This window comes from Periplaneta americana, chromosome 1, assembly GCF_040183065.1.
Source record: "Periplaneta americana isolate PAMFEO1 chromosome 1, P.americana_PAMFEO1_priV1, whole genome shotgun sequence".
NCBI lineage: Eukaryota > Metazoa > Arthropoda > Insecta > Blattodea > Blattidae > Periplaneta > Periplaneta americana.
In genome coordinates this window covers 133,122,690-133,146,041 of record NC_091117.1, presented here as the reverse complement: position 1 = coordinate 133,146,041, position 23,352 = coordinate 133,122,690, and the positions used below count along the sequence as shown (strand labels likewise).

Here is a 23,352-nt window from a genome sequence, read left to right as displayed (position 1 = left end):
AAACTTCATTCCTAATATTCATTTGGAACAGGTTCACATCATTATTTACAAAATAAGTCATTACAGATTAATAGTTTTGTCTGTATTTAATATGCTGCCTATTAAAATAAAATAAATCTGCATATATTAAACAGTTTTTCAGAATCTTCAAACCCTTACCTGAATGAAAAAACGAGGTAACTCAATTTTCTGTATTGAAGAGATCAAAACAGAAATACTTTTTACATTGGCTGGACCCAACACTGGTTACAGTACTGTACATAACAAGTAACTTATCTATATTTTCTTGCAAAAAAATAGCTACACATTTTATTAGTTAATACTGTTTTGTGTGACGAAAGAATCGCTTCACATCGAATTATACAGAGTGTTTCAAAAATACGGGGCATAATTTCATGTATTTATTTCCCACATGTAGACAATCAAAATAGTTCATTATAACATGTGTCCGGAAATGCTTTATTTCCGAGTTATGGCCTTCACAACATTGAAATTCACCGGAACGTTTTTCTTTCCGCAGGTCGTTGCCGTCAAAGGAGACATTAAGAGGGCACTCTGACAGTTCATTCCGAGGCGAAGGTTACATTCAGTGTTGTGTAGGCGTTAGACTGTGCGACATGTATTCAAATCAAGAGCTGGCAGAGATACACTTCATGTACGGTAAGGCGGACGGCAATGCTGCGCTGGCTCGTCGTTTGTACCAGGAGAGGTACCCACAGCGACAATGTCCAGATCGGAAGACATTTGTACGTCTCCATTACCGTCTGTGCGAGTAAGGAAAATTTAACTCTCCTGGTTTGGGAAGGGGACGATCAAGATCTACAACTCCAGAAGTACAGGAGGAGATTCTGGTTGCTGTGAACATGACTCCTTCTATCAGCACACGAAGGGTAGCTTTGCAAGTCTATGTTCCTCATACGACTGTCTGGAGGGAGACTGTTGAAAGAGTATCAATTGTATCCTTATCATTTGCAACGTGTACAGGCCCTTTCACCAGCAGATTACCCTGCACGAGTTAGGTTCTGTCAGTGGTTCTTGCAGCAGTGTGGTGTAAATCCGAACTTTCGTGCCTTAGTATTATTTACAGATGAAGCACAGTTCACACGAGATGGCATAACAAATTTCCACAAACTTCCTGGAAAACACCATACCTCATGTTTTAGAAGACACTCCACTGATCAATCGTCAACACATTCACTTCTTGCATGATGGCGCTCCTGAACACTTCAGTCGTACGGCTCGCCGGTACTTGGATCGAAGGTTTCCTGATCGATGGATAGGTAGAGGTGGCCCAAATGCTTGGCCTCCACGCTCACCTGATCTGAACCCTCTCGATTTCTACTTGTGGGGCCATTTAAAATCATTGGTTTATTCGCCTCCGGTGCCTGATTTGGAATCCCTTCGGAATCGAATTGTGGCATGTTCTGAGGACATACGCAATACTCCTGGAGTTTGGGATCGTGTTCGCAGGTCAATGAGACATCGATGTGAGGTCTGTATTCAAGCAGGAGGTGGACATTTTGAACATCTTCTGTAATGACAACGACCTGCGGAAAGAAAAACGTTCCGGTGAATTTCAATGTTGTGAAGGCCATAACTCGGAAATGAAGCATTTCCGGACACATGTTGTAATGAACTATTTTTGATTGTCTACATGTGGGAAATACATACCTGAAATTATGCCCCGTATTTTTGAAACACCCTGTATAATGAGGGCATACTTGTACTGTACTGCATTTGGTAGTTTAATATTTGCTGTAATTTCATTCTTCTTACCTTCAAGCATCTTACTAGCTTGATAGAGTGGAATGGGTGGCTTTATCTTTCAAGTGTTTACTGGAAAACGTCTTCATTGTCTGCAAATCAAGATTTCAGGTATAACTCCCTGTAAAGTTGATTTGAATAATTTCGAGGGAAAAATTGTTCCGGAGCCGGGTATCGAACCCGGGACCTTTGGTTTAACGTACCAACGCTCTACCACTGAGCTACCCGGGAACTCTAACCGACACCGATCCAATTTTTCCCTCTATATCCACAGACCTCAAAGTGGGCTGACAACCGTCAAGCAACCAACTTCGAGTGCACACTAACTCCGTGTGACTTAAATTGTGGTTTTCTGTTAACGAACAGTGACGTGTATTATGCAAATCAATATTTCAGGTATAACTCCCTGTAAAGTTGATTTGAATAATTTCGAGGGAAAAATTGTTCCGGAGCCGGGTATCGAACCCGGGACCTTTGGTTTATCGTACCAACGCTCTACCACTGATCTACCCGGGAACTCTGACACCGATCCAATTTTTCCCTCTATATCCACAGACCTCAAAGTGGGAAAAATTGGATCGGTGTCGGTTAGAGTTCCCGGGTAGCTCAGTGGTAGAGCGTTGGTACGTTAAACCAAAGGTCCCGGGTTCGATACCCGGCTCCGGAACAATTTTTCCCTCGAAATTATTCATCTTCATTGTCTGCTTATAATATCTTCAGCCCGGTCCAGTAGTAGTTATAGAAATATTAACGGAGAAGAAAAACTATAAAAATTTTTTTTTAAGATTTTAATTAAATATGAATATTTTACTAAAACATTATGAAACACGATATTTTCTGTGTTAATTGCATTCTAGACAATGAATCGTGAAAATTCTTGTTCGTATACCGCTAGAAGGCATGGTTTACAGTATGGAATTTCATATTTTGCTTATCACTGGGCATAAACTTAGTAGCTACAGAACTTTAATCAAATAAAACCTCGCTTGCGATGAGATTTTATTCATTATATTCTGCCATGAATCACTTGATACACCGATTGGCATTACACTGCCAGCAAAGTGAAATTAGGTTTAAATCTAGATTACATAGATATACACCATTCATTATTGCGTTTATTATAATATGCGAAATGTTGATTGCATGTTGAATGTAATTGATTGTGGGTATGTCATCTAACGATTTTTACATGACGAAATAATTCGGATAAACTGACAAGTGTAGAAACTGACTCGAATATCGGCATCAACTGAAAAGATTTACTCGGATTTGTTGTTTCGTCTTAAGATTCCCATTGAATTAGTTTCTTGAAAACGTTATGCAGGAGTTTTCCGGCGTTTGTGTACCAATTATAGAAGTGATCGTCAATTATTAAAAGAAATTGGAATTGTTACAAGAGAAAACGGGAGTAGCACAAGAACTTGCCCCAATACACTTTTATTCAGTCTTTAGCGTGTAAAGTCGACGCTTGATCTTTCACTGTATAATACTTGCAAGAGCCTACATTTATTATTTACAAAATACGTTCCTAAGGTAGTTCATAACTTCATAAGCAAGTCTCCTTCCTCAAAATAATTTTATCAACGTTAGCAAAACATGACAAGATATTTGATGAAAACGACAGAGTAGAATATCAACCTCAAATGACGATAAAATCAGTGAGGGAAGTGAGACGGTATGCGCCGGTATGGAATACCGCCACTGGTTTCTATGGCTAGAAAACATACCGTTAATGAAAAATGACAAGTTTCCGTTACTGAAAAAATATGATTCGTAAAAATTTATTTACACATTCCTTCACAGCAAAGAGTATTATCTGTCTGCTTCGTAGATCTAAATAACAGTCTTCTGGAACTTTATTCAACGTGTATTTAGACACGTTTACTTGATAAGTCAACCCCTGAAGTGCTTATAACGGTAGAATTTCAAGTACAGAAAGCTGTGGTCTGTAGCTTCTGGCCATTGTTCCCAATTTAGTGACTTCGTCGTCAGATTTTATTCGTTAAAAATATTTGCCAGTGACAATCATTACTTACCTATTATTTAAAGCCTTGGTTTTTCTGAACCGACGCATGCTACGTGCGAGGTGCGAGGCCCGCCTCGCATAAATCCGGACTACACGAGGTATAGTGAGTGGTTTTTATAGCTGCGAGATGCGAGGTCTGCCATTCAGCGCCAAGAACACAATATATTCACCTGAAAGGAATCAGCTCCAGGTGAAAACTACCAGAACTTGGTCTTCCTGAAGTTGGTAGGGATCCAGTGCACAAGTTCAAGACATAGATATACGTGAAGACATGACTAAGTAAGGGATGTCACGGTGTTGCTGAAAACAATACTGTAGTTGGCCTGTGTTGCGCAGTCGGTACAGTGCTGCTCTTCTGTGTCCGAGGTTGCGGGTTCGATCCCGGTCCAGATCGATGGCACTTAAGTGTGCTTAAATGCGATAGACTCATGTCAGCAAATTTACTGGTATATAAAAGAACTCCTGTGGGACAAAATTTCGGTACAATGGCGACGCTGATATAATCTCGACAGTTGCGAGCATCGTTAAATAAAATATAATTTTTTGAAACAACTGTATGGAACCAAATATATGAAATGTTGCTCCCCCAGGATTAAAAGTAGTCTGGGAGTTTTTGCATGAATAAGATGACGGGTTTCAAATCAGAAGGTAAATTTCTGCTTCAGCATTCTTTTGTAAAGTCATTTTTGTTGGTGGTGCACTTTTTATTAATAATTAAATAAGGCAGATTGAAGCGTTAACATTATTTTAAATCATAATCTAGTAAATAACTGAAGTAACCTGAAATTATTTTATTAAGAAATTTAATGTTTTGCGTAAGATTCAAAGATTCGCGTTACTGACTGCATGAAACAATTTATTTTATAATGTCATGTACGTGTATATTGTAAGAGAGGGGTATACTTTTTTTTAAATCGAGGTGTGGCAAGGGAAAATCTTGGGGTAGCATACTGACTATGGTTTTTTTTCCCCACTTCCTTCACTGACGATAATGAACTGACAATGATAACGACATAGGTGGATATTCAATAACGTAGATGACAATGATTCTTTCGATGACAACTATGTCATGACAAGGCTTCGGCCTAGGGACACAGAGTAACCAGTATGAGGTTTAGAGTACATGGAGTATAAATGATGTCATGACCCGTGTGGGGTGACTGTAACAGCACAGGTGGGTCCGTAATGTGCATTAGCGTTGTGTGTATTGCTACACTAGGAATGTACTGTATATACTGCATCTGTACAGAGTGAAATATATTTTGTGCCGTACTATGACGGACTGTTTACATGTTGAGACACGAAGTAACTCCGCGCTCCATCTCCCAATCCACTCGACCAACACAACACTATCGCCCGTGCGTTCTGAACTTCATGCGTTTCTGTGCCTGGGACCGAAGTCAGGTCATGACATTAAAACCACAAAGATATTTTCGATGATAACTATAAAAATGGCGATGATATGAACGTTGACGGCAATATGCAAGGACTGTATGCGAATAGATACTAATACGAAGTAAGCTTTGCATACCGATACTGACATTTAATTCTACTGTACTTTACAACGATTCAGTAGAGAACTTATCAATATCCTTTCCCGAGTATAATTAAATAAGGTGTGACGACTCCAAAAAATGTTTTTCTTGCGTCCTTCTGTGTTCGTACGTATTTCTTGAAAGGGATGGTAAATTTTGCTATGTCATTGTAAGCCTCGATACGAAAGAAATAATAATTTGATAGTTTCATGACGCATCCATACATTCGCACCTTACCAGTACACTTCGAGTGAAGCAATAAGTACTAATTGAATTTTACATATGCCAATAGCTTATTGCTAAAAATGTAAAGGTGCAAATTCTTCCTGAGATGAAATGTTTGTAGCCTACTTTATGCATTTAATTTGATACATTTAATTTAAGCGCGGAGTTGTAGCTATGTAATGTGCGATTTATCATATCTTTCTTCCTGTGACATTGAACAAACAAGGCTACGTAACTTGATGACAGATTCCATATGCAAATGTTTACAAGAGTCTCACAGCATAGTCTTACCTATCCTCCTATCGTCCTAACCACATATTGACTTTGAAAAAACAGTTCATGTCTGTAGGCATTTTGTTTCATTCAGCTTCTTTAATAGTGCGAATGAAAAGGGTTCTGTACATCTCTCGTAAACATGGGCCATTCATTACCATCCTTGTTAGTTTTGAATAATAATTCTGTTACGTCAGAAGTTGTTTTTCACATTTTTATTTTTCTTTCCCCTGCTATTTCCCTTTACCTTCTTCTTCTTTCTTACTTCCTTCCTCCCGTCCTATCTCATTCTAATTCTCATTTCTGTCCTTTCCAGCTCCTCATTGTACTTCTCAAATTAATAACAATTGAAAGCGTTTCACGGCGATTCAGCTTTTCACCATATTACCAATGCTAATTCTATTATATTTTGCTTCGTTTAAGGCTTTGGTTTTTCTGAACCAACGCATGCGACGTGCGAGATGCGAGGGCCGCCTCTCACAAATCCCGACTACACGAGAAATAGTCAGTGGTTTCTAGAACTGCGAGATGCGAGGTCTGCGCACCTCGCAACTATAGACACTACTCAATATCTCTCATGTAGTCCGAATTTGTGCGAGGCGGGCCTCGCACATCGCATGCGTCGGTTCAGAAAACTAAGGCTTTGCTGTCATTAAGAACATAAATGAGAGAATGTTTATCATGTATCAAAAACAGCTTTTTTTATAATGTAATAGAAGTACAACAAACGAATACATTTACGAATTATTCTTCTCGTTGTAGACTTAACAGTTTGTTTTCAAAGTCAGCAAGCTCAACCATCATTTGCGGGGCTTTCCAGAGCTCGTCTTTCTATTAGGATGAATTTCTCTGACAATCCTAACAATTCTAGTTTCGTCTATCGTTGGTAAATGTCCATTCCGAAAGACTTTGTAGTTATATATCGACTATTCCAGTCTTCGCTACGTTGATTACTTATTCGCCTATTGGTATGATATTCCGCTATTCTCAAATACCTCATTTCCCCTTCTCGTAGTCATAATTTTAGATCTAGAAAAGTGAATGATTTAAATAAAATATACATAAACGCGCGAGCATGTAGGTGTAAGCCACTTATATCTTTATCTTTTAATTTAATATTTTCCTATTTGCCACCATGTATTATCAGATTTAAGATCATTTCATTTACTCCTTCTTCAATTGATATCGTCTGTCCATCTTTTCCTTGGACAGACTAAACATATCTACGACCTATTGGTGGTGATATTCTGTTATTTGTTTGGAAGAAGAATTGGATTCGTTCCGTGTTTGATACCCAGTTCCTTCTACAGTCATCTAATTTTTTCTTCAAACATTTTGGATATTTAATTATTTTTTCTTATCTGAGTTTCCAACTCGGTACATCAAGAGTATATCCAGCTATAGAACGTTCGAAGTTTAAAAAATACCATTGGGTATTTAGGCATCTTCTTAGCGGATATCCTCCCTCTTTGTAATACAACTTAAATTATTTACGTATTTTCTAACGTACTGTAGGTATATAAAATAACATAAGTAAAACTAATTAACTTATTCGGTTATTGAAAATAAAAAAAAATTATATATATATATATATATATATATATATATAAAGAGTAATTAATGAGGATTTACCGTCCTTTACGGAGCTTATTTCTGAAGACATTTTGAGAAAAAATGTCATATAAACATAGTTCCTATTCTCAATATTTTCAGAGTTATACTAATTTAAAGTTGTTTGTAAAATACGTTTTTTTTCTTTAGTTTGAAGGTAAAAGAATAATACAAATAGAGAATGATCCATTCAGAAGTATCATTTCTTTAATTGACAAGTATTATGAAGCTAAAAATGTGCTGTGAACTCCTTAGTTGCTTCGTACAGACATCTTTTTCTATCTTTAACTAGAAAATTGCATTATTCTTACGCACTTATCACAACAATTATTACAAATCACAACACAGCAAGTATTTCACAAAGAGCATGATAAGCAAAATATGAGTGATAAATCGCACATGAATCAACAACGCAATTTTATTCATTGATAACTTCTCGTGAGCACGTAACGGTTTAAGTAAATGTCTTTCGTGTCAAATCACGTCTGTGAATGTTGACTGTCAAACCGATTGATTAATACTGTAAATGCTGTCATTCTCTTCAACTCAGATACGCAGTTTTTCAAATGTGGCAGTTGATAAGTAATTTGTAATGTTTTTTTTTTTTCAAGTGCTTACATTGGGAACGTGTCCGAACATGTCAGAATTACCTTTATCTCTTACACTTCAAATGTAAGGTGAGATTCTTTTTCCTGTTTCGCAGTCCATTTGATACAATACTGAAGTAGATGAGCAATTAAAAAAACGTGAAAACTTTGGTAATAATCATCACGAAAATAATAATACTCTATGTCCTTTCCACATTGGTAGCATTTCTCTTGTTTGTCCGATAGCCTTGATCAGCTTAATCGCATGAACAAAGTCCCGCTGCTTGTACAGCTCATGCATTTTGTCAAGACACTCGCGATGCGCAATAGGAGAACAACGTTATGTGCAGGGGGTTGGAGTAGAAGGGAAGTTCGGGCGTCTGTCTACCGAGTTCAAGGCAAAGGCTAACCCATTCCCCTATAATTCGTAAGTAGACTCATCCGATCTCGTGCGCAGCTCTGTAGGAAGAGTGGGGGAGTGTCTGTACATAATGCATGCGCTGTAATGTATAATGCTGGTTTTAAATACAGTGAACTCTCCTAAGTTCTACTGAACAGAATTGAAATTTCAGTCCAATAAGGGTGCTGAGTGTGGCAGGTGAAATGAATACAAATTCTTATTGGTTATCTATCAACGAATACAGTACTGTACTTGCATTTCCGTCCCGCTCCGAGACTTGTGTATGCGCTTCTAGTACCACAGTGGGGTTCGACAGTTCCGTCTCACAAACGGCACAATTCTCAAATAAAAAAAGAAGAGTTCATTAATTTAAAATCAGTGATTAAATATGAGTGTCCTAATCAATAAAAAATTATGTTTTAACAAAAGTATCACTACAAGACACAGAACCAATTCCCATTCAAATGGCAAACCCATTTCTTAGTGTCCGTGTAGGGGCGTGTCTAATTATCCGAGTAAGCAGTCGAACTATAGGATGTCGAACTTAAGAGATTCCACTGTACTCACAAGAATGAAAGAGTTTTCATAGTTAGGCACTACAACGCACAACGAATAAAGCACTGATATAGTTACCATAAAAATATTAGTTTTAGAGAAGCTTAGCAATTATGTCAGATGGAAACAATGCCCAGAAAATTACCGCAAGATAATTCATAGTGAGGCATACAGGCTATACCACACGAAGAATAAGGATCAACAGGGTATTGGAAATGGTTAATATTATAGTCACACACAAGAGTTATTGCTTTAGAATACCTTAAGTGTCAGTAACATTGTACCAAATAAAAATTTAAACATGTAGTACCTACCGGCATTACCTTTGTAATGGAACACGTACTTAATAAATAATAAAAATAGAATGAAAACGGAACGGGGAAAGGGGGTAGTTTTTGAAGTAGATGTAAATTCTTAAATTAACCCTTAAATTAAACTATATTTACAAAACTTAAATATTATTGTACCACATATCATGAAATATATTATAGTACATCTACTTCGTACAAAAGTATGAAAAGATAAAAAGTATTTAATTTATTATCAGGAATCGAACTCGAATCCGCTGAATTGGCTGCAGAATATGCTACTACTTGAGCCTTCGTTTAAAAATAATTTCTTGGAGTTCAGAAAATTTAAGCACAACGTTAAGTCGAACTTTAATAATATAGCATAATATCATGTAAAACACGGGATTTCCATTCAGTAGTCAGGCATTTTAAATAGCTATTGTTCTTAGATGTCTAACAACGTTATACCAACCATACAAAATATGTGATAGATAAATAGATAATGACAGTCTTGGCCTACTTTACGATATTATCTCGATCTTTTTGTGCTGGATATCTTGAAATCAAATAATATACCATTCTTCATTATGTATTTAGTACGGTACTTGTTGCAAACTTCTTGAGCAATTGCATTATGTGGCGCAAAATAAATGCTATATTTGAATCACCAGTTTGAAAAAAAAAAAAAAAAAAAAAAAGGAATAAACACCAAATTTTACAAAATTGAGTTATTTCCTGAAATGCCATTATCAAACATAAACTACTGCATCGAGTACAAAATGGGATTAAAAACCGTGTTCCAAATGGAGTTATGCGAGCTAGTATAATTTGTTAGTTATAAGAAAGAAATGACTCCCGGATTTATTCCGATCTTCAAACTTTTTTTGTTATTAATGACAGTACAGCGCTCTGTATTGCTAATACTGCTTTGAACTACTTTGTGACTAAGTTATACTACTTTAGTCCACACCTGTGGAGTAACGGTTAGCGTGTCTGGCCGCGAAACCAGGTGGCCCGGGTTCGAATCCTGATGGGGCAAGTTACCTGGTTGAGGTTTTTCCGGGATTTTCCCTCAACCCAATTTGAGCAAATGCTAGGTAGCCTAACTTTCGGTGCTGGACTCTGGACTCATTTCACCGGCATTATCTTTATTTCATTCAGACGCTAAATAACTTAAGATGTTGATACAGCGTCGTAAAATAACCTACTTGAAAAAATATATAGCCTACTATTTTAAACAATATTTCAGATGCCAATAACGTAGACCTACTTGTTTCTATAATGTGACCGTAATTTTGGAACTGACAAACGACTGACCAGAAAGAAGGGTAGAATTTATAGTACAGAAGAATATATACAGCTGATATCTATTGCCAAGAAAACAGGATTTTCTCTAACAAAGATTACTTCCGAAGATATACTTGACTTCAAAAACTCGTTGCCAAATTTCTCCAAGAAAACCACTAAATTCATATACAAAACTTCAACTTTTCAAGTTTCAAAGTACAGGCATCTTAAATGTACCTCAATACCTAACGGATACCTATCTCACACTACATTGATGGATTGATACAGGAGAGCTTTCTGCTCTTGAAATCGGACATGGATCCTGAGTTACCTACAGCAAGAGCCTACAACAACAAATGTCCTATCAATGTGAAGAAAATGAAAGACATAGAAAAAAATGGCTGCTTAAATAACAGATGTTACGAAAATGTTCTATGAAGAGTTGGTGAATTCTTGGCCTACTTCTTGTGTTGAAAGTCGTAGTGATGATGAGGCTGGAAATCAGTGAAATAATATTCGTGTTCCTGAAGTACCTTCCCCGTTTGTGTGTATTATTCTTTTGCATTAATTTGACACATATTTACCCATCAGCTCATTCAAATAAGGTTTAAAACAGTTGAAATGCAATTTGTCTTTATTGTGGCCCAGTGGCGAAGCTTCAGGATAGACAGGGTAAGCTGAGCTTTCCTAAACATTTTCGAAGAAGGGGTATGATCAATTTAGAGTTTGGTTAATTAAAAACAGGAGCATTTCAGTGTTTTGTTTATCTTTTAGCGACGTAAAGCACGGCCTAGATCACTATTTCCGAACCAAGTCTTCAGCCCAGCTTACCCAAATGTTTGTCACGCTTCGCATTGTACTTAATTTTTATGTTGCATTACATAATAGATTGTTCGACAGTTTGGAAAAAGACATAAGCCCACCAGTTTATGACCAATGTGGCTGGTCAAATTATGTATCTCTTATACTTCTAATAGCTCCATATGATTAAAAACATAAAAGTCTGCGTTTTCTATATGAGGTGACATTTCATACAGAAGTAAACAAGAAAGTTGGGGAGTTTTATATGATTTCTGAGAAATTATATTTTTGGATTTACTTCCTTCTTCAAATTGATGATTCACTTAGAATAGCGTATACTATGGCTCAGCCACATCTTATTCCTTAATATATAGCAGCACACAAAAAGTATTGAAGATAACAGCCTATAAGAGATGCTATTCGTTATATCGTATTTATAGTGGTGATGTTCGTGGTGATGATAGTGGTGGTAGTTGTAGATATGTTGAATGATAAATTAATCATTGTGGTGTGAAGACAGGGATGACATTATGATTACGATAATCAAGATCATGATCAGCGGTTTTCAGCTAAACCCAGTGTTGTTTTACAATCAGCTTAGGGGGATGAAATATTGAATTATACAGAATGTTTCCGGGCTAGTGTTACAAACTTTCACGGATGATGGGAAAGGGCACATGTATCAATTTGAGATAAGGAACCCTGGTCCGAAAATGACTGAGTCGAAAGTTGTAAGCAAAAATAGTTGTGTGGAAATGAAATATTTTCTTTTTCCTCTGTACACCTTATACATATGTATTTATCTGTACATCTTACACATACTGTATTCATCTGATACTGTTTACGTTGTCTACTACCTACAGTATTCCGTTCAGTGCGCTGTTTGAGGAGTGGGGACAGGAAACTACACTAAAGCAATGCAGATGGCGTAATGTGTAACGGATATGATCAGTCCTGATATGCACGTCTGTAGACAGCAGTGTATGTGTACAAGTTGCAGTGTCCAGTCGATCAGTCCTAGTGAAATGGAGGAGTACACGAGAAAGGAATTTGCAGACCTGATTTTCGAATACGGATGATCCAATGGGAACAGTAGACAAGCTCACAGATTGTATCGGGAACAAGTACCCACGTAGGAGACATCCGGTCCATATCATCTTTCCACGACTGTTCCAAAAGTTAAGGAAAGAAGGGCACGTGGTGCCAAATTACAATTCCATTTCCACACAACTATTTTTGTTATAAATTTCGACTTAGTCATTTCCGGACCAGGGTTCCTTATCTCAAATTGATACATGTGCCTGCCCTTCCTCATCATCCCTGAAAGTTTGTAACACCAGCCCGGAATCACTCTGTATAATGCGGGTATATTTATGTATGATTGGCAACAATGACTATTATCTTCGCCATCTATTCATAGAAGTAATAGCTAAACAAATTACACAAACAAATTATCGATCACTATCATTTAATGGGATCACATACCTTTGAACGCCAGTGGTCAAAGGGAGCTGCAGATTGGAGTGCTGTAGGCATAATTATCATTCATGATAATATCTACGTTAAGAAAACGAACTGAGATAAGAATCAGAAAAATTCATTGCATTTTACTGAAACGAGTTGAGATATTAAAAATAATCGCTAGTAAGATAAATTTAGGCATATCACTTGTCAATTATCGCAAAAGACTGAAGAAGAGATGAGTAGATATTTTAACATTTTCAAGTACAAAAGACGAAGTCCAGCTCATTGAGTCATTCATGGTGAGGCCAGAGGCGCATAATAATTCACAATCAATGCAAAAGCAATAAACCACAAATGTAGCACTTTTGTGTAATTACTAATGGTTCAAATTAACCTACGTCATACGTACACAAAGCTACCTAATTTCTGTAAAACCAATAATTATTGCTGGCATAAAGGCACTAAAGCAATGGTACTCACTAGAAATTAGAGGAGAGCCAAAAATGAGAAATAGCAATTTTCCGAGAGCCACAATATATTTCACAGTGCTGAACGTTAAAAAAATGCGCGGAATTGTATTTATTAAATTATTTTTCCTATTATTAAAATTATTATTATTGTTATTATTATTTATTATTATTATTATTATTTTTATTATTTATAAATTATATAAGTAAAAGAATAAGTTCTAGCTGCCTTTTATTTGCGGATGATCTCAAAATCTTTCGCAAAATTAATAGTTTGGTTGATTGTCAAATTCTTCAAAATGACATTAATTCAATTTCACAATGGTCTGTTGAAAATGGAATGAAAATTAATCAATCCAAAACTTTTGTTATTTCCTTTTCACGGAAAACTATCTCCCTAAAATTTAACTATTCTCTCAGTAATGTCGTAATTACTAGGAAAGATTGTATTAGAGATCTTGGTGTCATACTTGATTCAAAATTATATTTCCATGATCATGTGCAATATATTTATACCCATTCGTTAAGAATGCTTGGTCTAATTAGGTCTATAACTTATTCTTTTTCCACTCCTATGTGTTTATTAATTTTATACTATACGTTGGTTAGATCCAAGCTTGAATATGCATCTGTTGTATGGAACTCCATTACTTCCACTGACTCGGCTAAATTGGAGAATATTCAAAGAAAATTTATTTCCTTGTGTTCTTATAGATTTTTACCAAATTCCGATTATAACTATGAGATTAAATGCAAATATTTCAATTGCAGTAGTTTGTTCACCAGACGTCAGGATCTTGATTATTTATTTTTTTGTAAAGTCATTAAGGGTGATATTGATTGTGAATCTTTCATAAGCAATATCAGTCTTCGTATTCCAGCTAATGGTTTAAGATTTCATAAATTGTTTTATAATAAGAATCCTAAATCTCTCTCTCCGGTCTGCAGATGCATTAAATATGCTAATTTGCATGGATTCAACTTGGATCCATTTAATGTGTAGTATATCTGAGTTTTTTTTCTCACTGATCTAATTTTAATAATTATTTGTCCATTTTTTTTCTCTTGCATTTGGTCAATTGATTAAGGTAGACTATTCCATTATTTCAATTATCTTATTGTACTGATTTATGATTTTATAATTTTTATTTGATCTATGATTGATGTAGACTATTATATTGTTTGTATTTCATCTCATTGCCATTTTCTAACATTCATTCTCATCATCATTTGTTGTTTTGTTCTGTTTTGTATCGTGCTAAACTTTAATTGGCCTTGTGCTGTTGTTTTGCACGTTAATATTCTAAATAAATAAATAAGTCATTATTATTACTGGTGTTATTATTATTATTATTATTATTATTATTATTATTATTATTATTATTATTATTATTATTATTATTATTATTTCAATATAACGGAACAGAACACTTACATGTTACTGGTAATTTGAAGTTAAAGGACGGACTTCCCACTTTTCTGCAAAATCATATCAATAAGAACAGGTTGATTTGTTGCTTTATTTCACCTGTATTTTGAATTTGGAATATTAAAAAAATAAAGTCTCACATACAGCTAGAAAACACTCCTTAACAATCTTTGCAATGGCTTAATTTCTGCTACTTGATACGATGCTATTGTTGTCGGTTCGTTTTCATGTACAGTGGAATACATTACTTTCTGTTCAGATATTACGAACATTTTTTACTTTTTCAGTTTTTGTATTCTTGATTCAGAATGTTTTGAATATTCGTTATCAGAATTTTAATATACGCTATTGTAACGTCTATTAAAATAAAAACGTTTATAAACCATTACATCAAGATATAAAAAGCACATGAGACATGATACTACTTTTTCTTTGACTTGGTTATTTAGCGTCGATGGGAGTGATGATAGCGAGTGGTAATTGGCGTAATTTGAAGTGGACGTTGTACCTGTGTACAAAAAATTGTGGACGAAATGTCTTTGGACACAAAAAAAGTGGACGAAACGAGTTTGACGAAACGTCCTGGAACTCACTAGCCACTTCCTCACTGATATTCAGTAATTATTTCTGTTATTTTATTTTAAATATTTTTAAAATTTCTTCTTGTTTACCTATACTATTTTATTACATATTTTTAATCCTACCATACGTCTTGAAAGTTCCGTTTCTTCTTCATCGATTTACTTTTATCTTCATTTATCGACAATTTCTTTTATTTTGATACTGACACTTTCACGTTCAAAAAGTTCAATTTGTTACAGCCTATTGAACATAATTCAATTCTTATCATTACTGTTATCATCAGACAGTGTATGCGGGATGACTTAAGGAAAAGTGAAGTTGTTTCGTATCGGAGTATATGGCACGTGCCGCGTCGTTTGCAACGCAATGTGTGCAGTTGTGTTATCCTGTTCAAGTATTTAGTACGAGTTGAATAGTGTAGTGCTGATCCATTCATAATGTCGAAGTTAAAACGTTAAATTCGCTCAGAGATACGAAATGCAATGTATGAGAGTGACATTTTATGTATTAACGAAGACAATATCGTGTGTAATGTATGTAAAATTGAAATTAAAACCAGAACAACTCAGGCTATAGAGAAACATTGCAGCAGTAAATCGCACAGGAAATGCGTTGAAATGAAATCTGAGGAACCATCATCATCATCATCATCATCATCATCATCTAGTTGTGCTGGTCTAACGACACGTGCAACATGATGCTCAGTGCAAATATTCCTCTAAAGAAATTGAGTGATCCCCATTTTAGAGTTTTTCTTCAGAAATTCTCTCGATACAAAAACTGTTTAAGCGATAGGCGAAGACTATTCAGCTTCGACAACTTACGAGAATATATCGTCGTTTAGTGCGACGCTGGTAATTGCATCAATAATGACGAGGACTGAACTTGCAAGGTATGTACTACAGTAACTTACGTTATTTTTCTTTTCCTTCTGACTGTACGGAGATACAGTAGCATGTTGACGTCGTCTGTTTACGTTTAAAACCTGTTGAGCCAATGGTCTGAATGAAAAAAAAAATGTAACATATAGTAAATGTGCACCTACATTCAACGATAAGTCATCCCGCATCCACGGTCTAGTTATCATTCATCCTTGCATTTATAATTTTCCGTATGTTTAATTACCTTTAACATTACTTTCATTACTCTAGCTCAGGGTTGCAGAACTGGGGAAGAGAGGGGTGGAAACATGGGGAAGAGTTCGTTCCCCACAAGGCCGGAGTCTTCAGTGACGTTTGTGTGACGTTTGGCATACACACTGTTCTCTCTTTTCCTCTCCCCTACCTGACACGAGAGTTGAAGGGAAGGGATGAGTTACGTGATCCGGGTTATGACGCGTGCTTCAATTGGAGCACAGCTTTTCATCCGTGTTCTAGCTTCATCGTTATCGTTATACATAACAATATATTTTATTATATTCATCATATTTTTCTCTTAATCGACATCTTTGTGTTTTACATGTCATATTTGCATTTTTTGTATGTTAGGCCTATGTACTGTATATACTTTTATCGCTACCTTCATATATATCATTTTTATAACCGCTATTGTTATAATTATCATTATTTTACTCTCATTTTAATTAATTATCTCTAAATATCAAGAATGTTCACTCAGCTTTAACTCCATAAATTGTTCACGTTGTCTTTAGTCTTCTTCCTATGAGTTCTTAATGTTTTTAACCAAGAATTAATTTGACCTAATTATTCAGTTTATATGACTTTTATAGCTTCTTACGTAGTAATATTACTTACAAATGGATTTTAAGGAACCCGGAGATTCATTGCTGCCCTCACATAAGCCCGCCATCGGTCCCTATCCTGAGCAAGATTAATCCAATTCGTAGCATCATATCGCACGTCTCTCAAATCCATTTTAATATAATACATATAGTTGTATTTATTTATTTATTTATTTATTTATTTATTTATTTATTTATTTATTTATTTATTTAATCTCTCAGAATTCATTAATTTTTCATTAGAAACCATTTCTGGACCGATAGAGTATATTTTGTCATTTTCATATAAAACCAAATTACTCCGTCTTTCCGAGGTTAATTATGTGCAATTCATACAATCGTTCGCACAAAAGTAGCTTAATTCACTTGTTTTTAAAGTCATTATATTGCATCAATATAACCATTCCATAATTTTCTTTTTCTTGCTAGGTCTATTGAGATAAGAAACATTGTTGGAAAAATAAGGTGGTTCGACTCTAATAGAAAATGTGTCTTCGACGTAATCTCCCCCATTAGTTTGCCGACGACAGCTGTTGTGTATTTAAAGCATTTGTGTTATCCGAATAATTCTTTTGTTTTGGAAACGACACTCGTATTACTCCGCATGCTCCTTTTTTCCTCCTTTAGACAGAAAGAATTGAAAAAAAAAATCGCTGCAGCAGATTTCGAATCTCTGAATGTGCAAATTTCCTAGATAAATGTACTCGTAAATATAGGATATGGATGAATAATAAAGTTTTCAGTCCTAAAAGTCATTTCAGGGCCAATTACAGTATTTTATCAGTAAAGTTTGTACAATAAGGAAACAAGATATGCGACTCATTTCACAAGCAAACATTCTCATGAGGGCAGATTAAAAAGTTTATCAGATAATTTTTATTCCACCATGTTAATAATGTCAAAACAAGTACTTATACAAATTATGGCCACTCGAGCGCAATTACGAGCGCCGTCCAAAAACTAAGATTCCCTGAGGCCGTTTACAGAAAGGAAACACAATTTCGTGGCAAGACTTATTGGAACAGATTGTTGAGCTATTTTTCAACATATTCCCCATCAGAAATGAAACCTTTGTAATACCATGGGATCAACAGAGAGGAGCAGACTGCAATCACACACTGGTTCTGATCCCGGGCGGCAGACTTCTACGAGACAGAGATACAAAAGTTTATCCCGTGCTATGACAGATGTATGTTCATAGTGTTCTGCCCAAGGGTAGTTCTTTCACTGCAAACCAAGCATTCTCCAGTCTTTCCAATTTTCCTGGCTGTAATATAGCCTATTAATAGAATGTGAAGAACCAGGGTACCATGATGAGTCCCCCAATACAGAAATCTATAGAAAGACCATCCTAAAGATGGCAGAAGATCATAATAAAAGTAACGCTGGACAGAAACGAAGTTTATGATGATTATGAAAATGAGGACTGTAATGACGATTCAGCTTTAATTACTTCCTGGTGGTGGGGTTGTGGCAGAGATGGTGTAATGGTGATTCTGATGATTTTGATGATGGTGTAGTAAAGACAATGACAGTGTAGTGATGGTGGTGGTGGTGGTGGTGGTGGTTGTGGTGATGGTGATAACGATAACGTTAAACTACTCACGAAAAAATCAAATCAAGGTCCCATCATGGTACCCTGGTGTCCTGAAAAATTTTAAGAGTAACAACTGAAGTTGCAACTTAGAGTAATAGTATTTGCACCTAATAGAATATATATATATATATATATATATATATATATATATATTATTCAGTACTTCAAATTTAATTTATGAAAAGTTTTAGCGCTATTAGAGGTAAGCTCTGTAAAGTGATTGATTATAAACAGCCGGTAACTTTCACTGAGCAAGAAAATAACGTGTAAACTTTCCTGCAACTCCTGTCGTCCCTGGTAATCCCCAGCGATGAAAGCACAGAATATCCATTCTACGTAAGATATAATACAACATCCTGACTCTGTTACGTCATTCGTGCGACTTCTTTTTCAGAGGAAATTGTGGCTTCAAGTATTTTTTCCCTCAAGGCGTTGCCCTCTTTGTGATTTCCCTAAACTCGCAGATGCGGCTGAGGTAGCTAATTCTCTGCGAGGAGTTTCCATGATGAAATGTTAAACGTACCCATAAAAAAGCAGCATAGACTGCATTCGGTTTCTTATTAAGAAAAACAGTTTAGTCTGAATCATTTTATGATTTGCCCTGAAGCATCTTAAGAGACCAACGCTACTTTCCGGCATTGTTAACAGATTTTACGAGTTTAATTTATATCCACCGATAATTTAAAACCATTTAAATCTCTATTGAAGAACTAGTTCATCATCATAATCATCTTTATCTTTCATTATTGTACCTTATAGCATATACTGATTACAGAAGAATTAATCTTACTATCTTTGTTCTTATGTTTAAAAGCAGTAAGCACACAGAAGTAGACTTTTGGGTATTCCATCGTGTCCTGGAACTTAACATCTCCAACATTTTGGAACGACATACAGGTTCCATCATCAGGACAAATAGGTGCGATCTCAAGAATTACCTCGGCCACCGGCATAGCTCAGTTGGCTAAGGCTCTTGTCTGCCGATCCGGAGTTGCGTTCCCGCTTGGGCTGATTACCTAGTTGGGTTTTTTCCAAGTTTTTCCCCAACCATAAGGCAAATGTCAGGTAATCTATGGCGAATCCTCGGCCTCATCTCGCCAAATATCATTTCGCTATCACCAATCCCATCGACGCCAAATAACCTCGTAGTTGATACAGCGTCGTTAAGTAACCAAGTAAAATAAAATAAAAAAGAGAATCACCTCTTTTGGACTCGTTACGCCTGGCAATTCGGGGGATACTTCAGGTCGTACGTCTTTGCTCTAATGATAGAACCTTTATTTAGTTCCGAAGCGTTGCAGATGTTAGGGATTTGGATAGCACTGGTAAGACCTGTTTTTTTTTTCTCAGTAGGTTCACATCTACACCAACATCGCTATTCTCTTAAAAGAAAGAATATACATTTTAATTTTGCATTTTACAGCGTTTATGTAAAACGAATTAGTTTTTTATTATCCTTGTGAATGAATGAAATAAATTATTTAATACCATAAATTCTCTTTCGATTGACAAAAAATTAAATTTATTTTATAAACCTATATACGAGTTATGAAGGTCCTGGGAACGGTATGAAAATCCTCCTCCCCCCCAAAAGAAAATGTAACTAGCGTAAGAGCCACTGGCTACTTATAAAAAATGCCAAAAATATTTTTTCTCATGACATAGGTCAGCTATTTTCCAGTTTTACACTTTAGTCAACACAGAATTCCACACAGAAAATGGATAATAATAATAATAATAATAATAATAATAATAATAATAATAATAATCCTTGGCCATAGAGGGTCAAGATCGACCAGTCGACTGGTGTCCTCACGTCCACATGCCTCAACAGAGGTAAACGATCATCCAACCAGTACGGGAGTATCATTTGGTTAGCACAATAATATAACTGTTTCGCGGAACCGGATTTCGCTACCGGTCTCTTGCACTGGCCAAAATTTCATGAGAATTTCTTCCTCCATAAGGATTTCAACCAACATTCATTCCGTAACACGATCCAGGCGTGACGCCTTATTTGATGCGGAAAAGTATGCATTCTTGAATTGAAAGCCCAGTCAATCAGTTGAGGATATCTCATGAAAAGAAACCGGAGTTCGATCGCGGGCAGATGTGGTGAATAAAGGCACTGTGGTTGATATTTTCTGGAAGTATTTCGTTTAGTCTGTTTTCCTTCCAATATTGGTTTATTATCGCCAGGTGATAATCTCGTCACTGAATAACCCCGTAGTTGAAAAAGAACGAATTGTTCTTGCTGTCAAACACACAATTTTCGCTTCATCACTGCTTCAAAAAACATGTGATTAGAGACTGTAAAAACCATGTCTGGAATATCTTCATTCTTTACAACCCAGTACCGGAAATGTTATGTTACGTTTGTTGTGGCACCTTGATCTCATTTTCTAATCTCCATTTGTTTCCGTCCAACAAGCAGTGTTCTTGGTAAGTTTAGAATTACATATTAACCAATGTTGCCAACTTGGGGGTTTTTCCCTCTAAATTTTAGGGTTAAAGCACTTTTCCAGTGGAAGGTTTCAGGGGATAAAAATATTAGGGGGATTTTCAGGTGTAACATACATTTTAGAAGGTTTTTTTGGGGGTGTTATTCTGAACTACGTCATTAAGATTTAATTTTAAAAATAATTACTGTGTTGTTGTAATTGAACAATGAATATCATGATCATGAATCCTCTCTTCGGCCGGTATCACATATTGCAAGAATGTTTTCTCACTTGGTCTCTTCATTATTCTTATTTATATTATGACGCTCTCTCCTGCCCGTCGTCGCGTTGCACACGTGTTCTCCTTGTCTTGCTTAAGTCATGGCCTACACAACAATAGTGTCTGCAGTAATATGCAGTTAAACAATTTCCCCAATCTAAATTTATGATTTTGTTACAACTGATTTAATTTCTTTTATATTATATATCTATGTTTTCTTAATTAGATTTCATTCTATTTTATATTAAATATTATACGCAACAATTGCCAGTCACGTGAGCTATGAATAACATTTTCAGTTTGAAACTAATTCTCTGTTTACCCGAGCAAAAGTCGACACTCAGCAAGATGAAAGTGTTACGAACTTTCAGTGTACTGTGGCAATATTTACAAAATGGATCATAATGTCCCGATGCATCGGGAGCCAACCAGTTCGTAACGCGAGGACGAATTATGCGAAATCCAAAGAGTATTCTATTCTATTGCATGCCAGTGTTCATGATATGTGAATATATTTCTATTTAATTGTGTATGTATAATCACATTTGCTAATTTTTATGTTGCGTTTTTTCAAGTACAAATTAAAAAATTTAGGGGGTTTCTCTGAATTTTAGGGGGATTTTAAATATGATATATCTAGGGGGATTTCTTGTTCCTTAGTTGACAACACTGATGTTAACGAACCTAACAACTGTGTAAATAATGATTAACACTGAAATCTCATAACAAACTGTTGCAGAAATGACTGATAACTGATATACAGTAGTCTCTTATGTAAAATTTCCATATGATTCATTCAGGAAGTTACGAGGTCTGCTATAGCTGGAAAAGAGAGTACACAGGTATGTTGAAATGTGCGGCAGATGCGGTTACGGTTCCCAACCAACATTCACATACAGTACAGTATTTTAGAACTCTGCCGACCTTGAGAAGAGTTTCAAAATCCCAGTCATCTTGGATTTAACAGCTATTTATCACACATGACATTTCAGTTACATTAGTTTTACGTTAAATGTTCACGTATTTCTTGCTGCCATGTACTTAAGCCCATTGATCATTACTCAATTGACCTAATGTGGAAACTACAATCATACACCAGAATGTACCTGCCTGTGCGTGTGTCTGTGCATGTAAATATACGTGTATGCGTGTGTTAGTTGTTGATGTGAAGTCCCGTGTTGTCTTAAAATTAACGTTCTAAACCGATGTCTCTAATGTATCAGATTGAAAAAAATATATTACATTCTGACATTGATAAAATGCCTAAGGTAGAAGGAATTTAAAAAAGAAAGAATATGAGAAAGAATGAAACAGACAGAGAGAGAAGAAAGAAATATTGAAAGAAATTGATGCCTTGTTATAAAAATACGTTTTAATTGATTGGTATTTATAAAATAATACAGTACTTACGAAATTGAAGTAGGAAGGAGGAGGAAATGAAAGAAGAAAGGGAATAAATAGGCCTAAGTTCTAAATATTTTCTTCTCCTTCTTCTTGTTCCCTGAGTAATTAATAAATATAAACCATACCTAATCCATTCTAACCCTCCTTAGGTTTTCGAACCAACACCTCATTTCATCTCACTACATCTCGCCAAAATGTAAAAAAAAAAATTGTACAACATTGTAAAAATTGTAGAAAATTACTAAATTGTAAAACTATAAAAATTTGTAAAAATTGTAATTGTAATATTGTAAAATGTTGACATGTTCCACATCTTAAAGCTTCATTGCTCATGTAAGATCTATGGAATAAAATAAATGAATGAATGAATGAATGAATGAATGAATGAATGAATGAATGAATGAAATTAATATTGGTTCTCCCAGTCACATATCAGCATGGCGCAAGGCCACAGATTAAGACGATGTCAAAGAACAGAAATCAATCAAGCCGGCTCTTCTGTATTTGTAGCTACCAAGCTACACTTCAGACATAACGATGGAAAATATTATAATAATAATAATTATTATTATTATTATTATTATTATTATTAT

The 23,352-nt window shown here is 35.6% G+C and overlaps 1 protein-coding gene and 1 non-coding gene across 3 annotated transcripts in view; one reads left to right on the top strand and one right to left on the bottom strand.

Annotated features, from left to right (window-relative positions):
* LOC138701029 (sodium- and chloride-dependent GABA transporter ine-like) overlaps nt 1-23,352 on the top strand; it is a 394,240-nt gene that overhangs the window by 292,609 nt on the left and 78,279 nt on the right. The gene's annotated exons all lie outside the window — the stretch shown is intronic.
* TRNAI-GAU (transfer RNA isoleucine (anticodon GAU)) lies at nt 2,209-2,280 on the bottom strand. The gene has a single exon. It is a non-coding gene; the product is annotated as a tRNA-Ile (tRNA).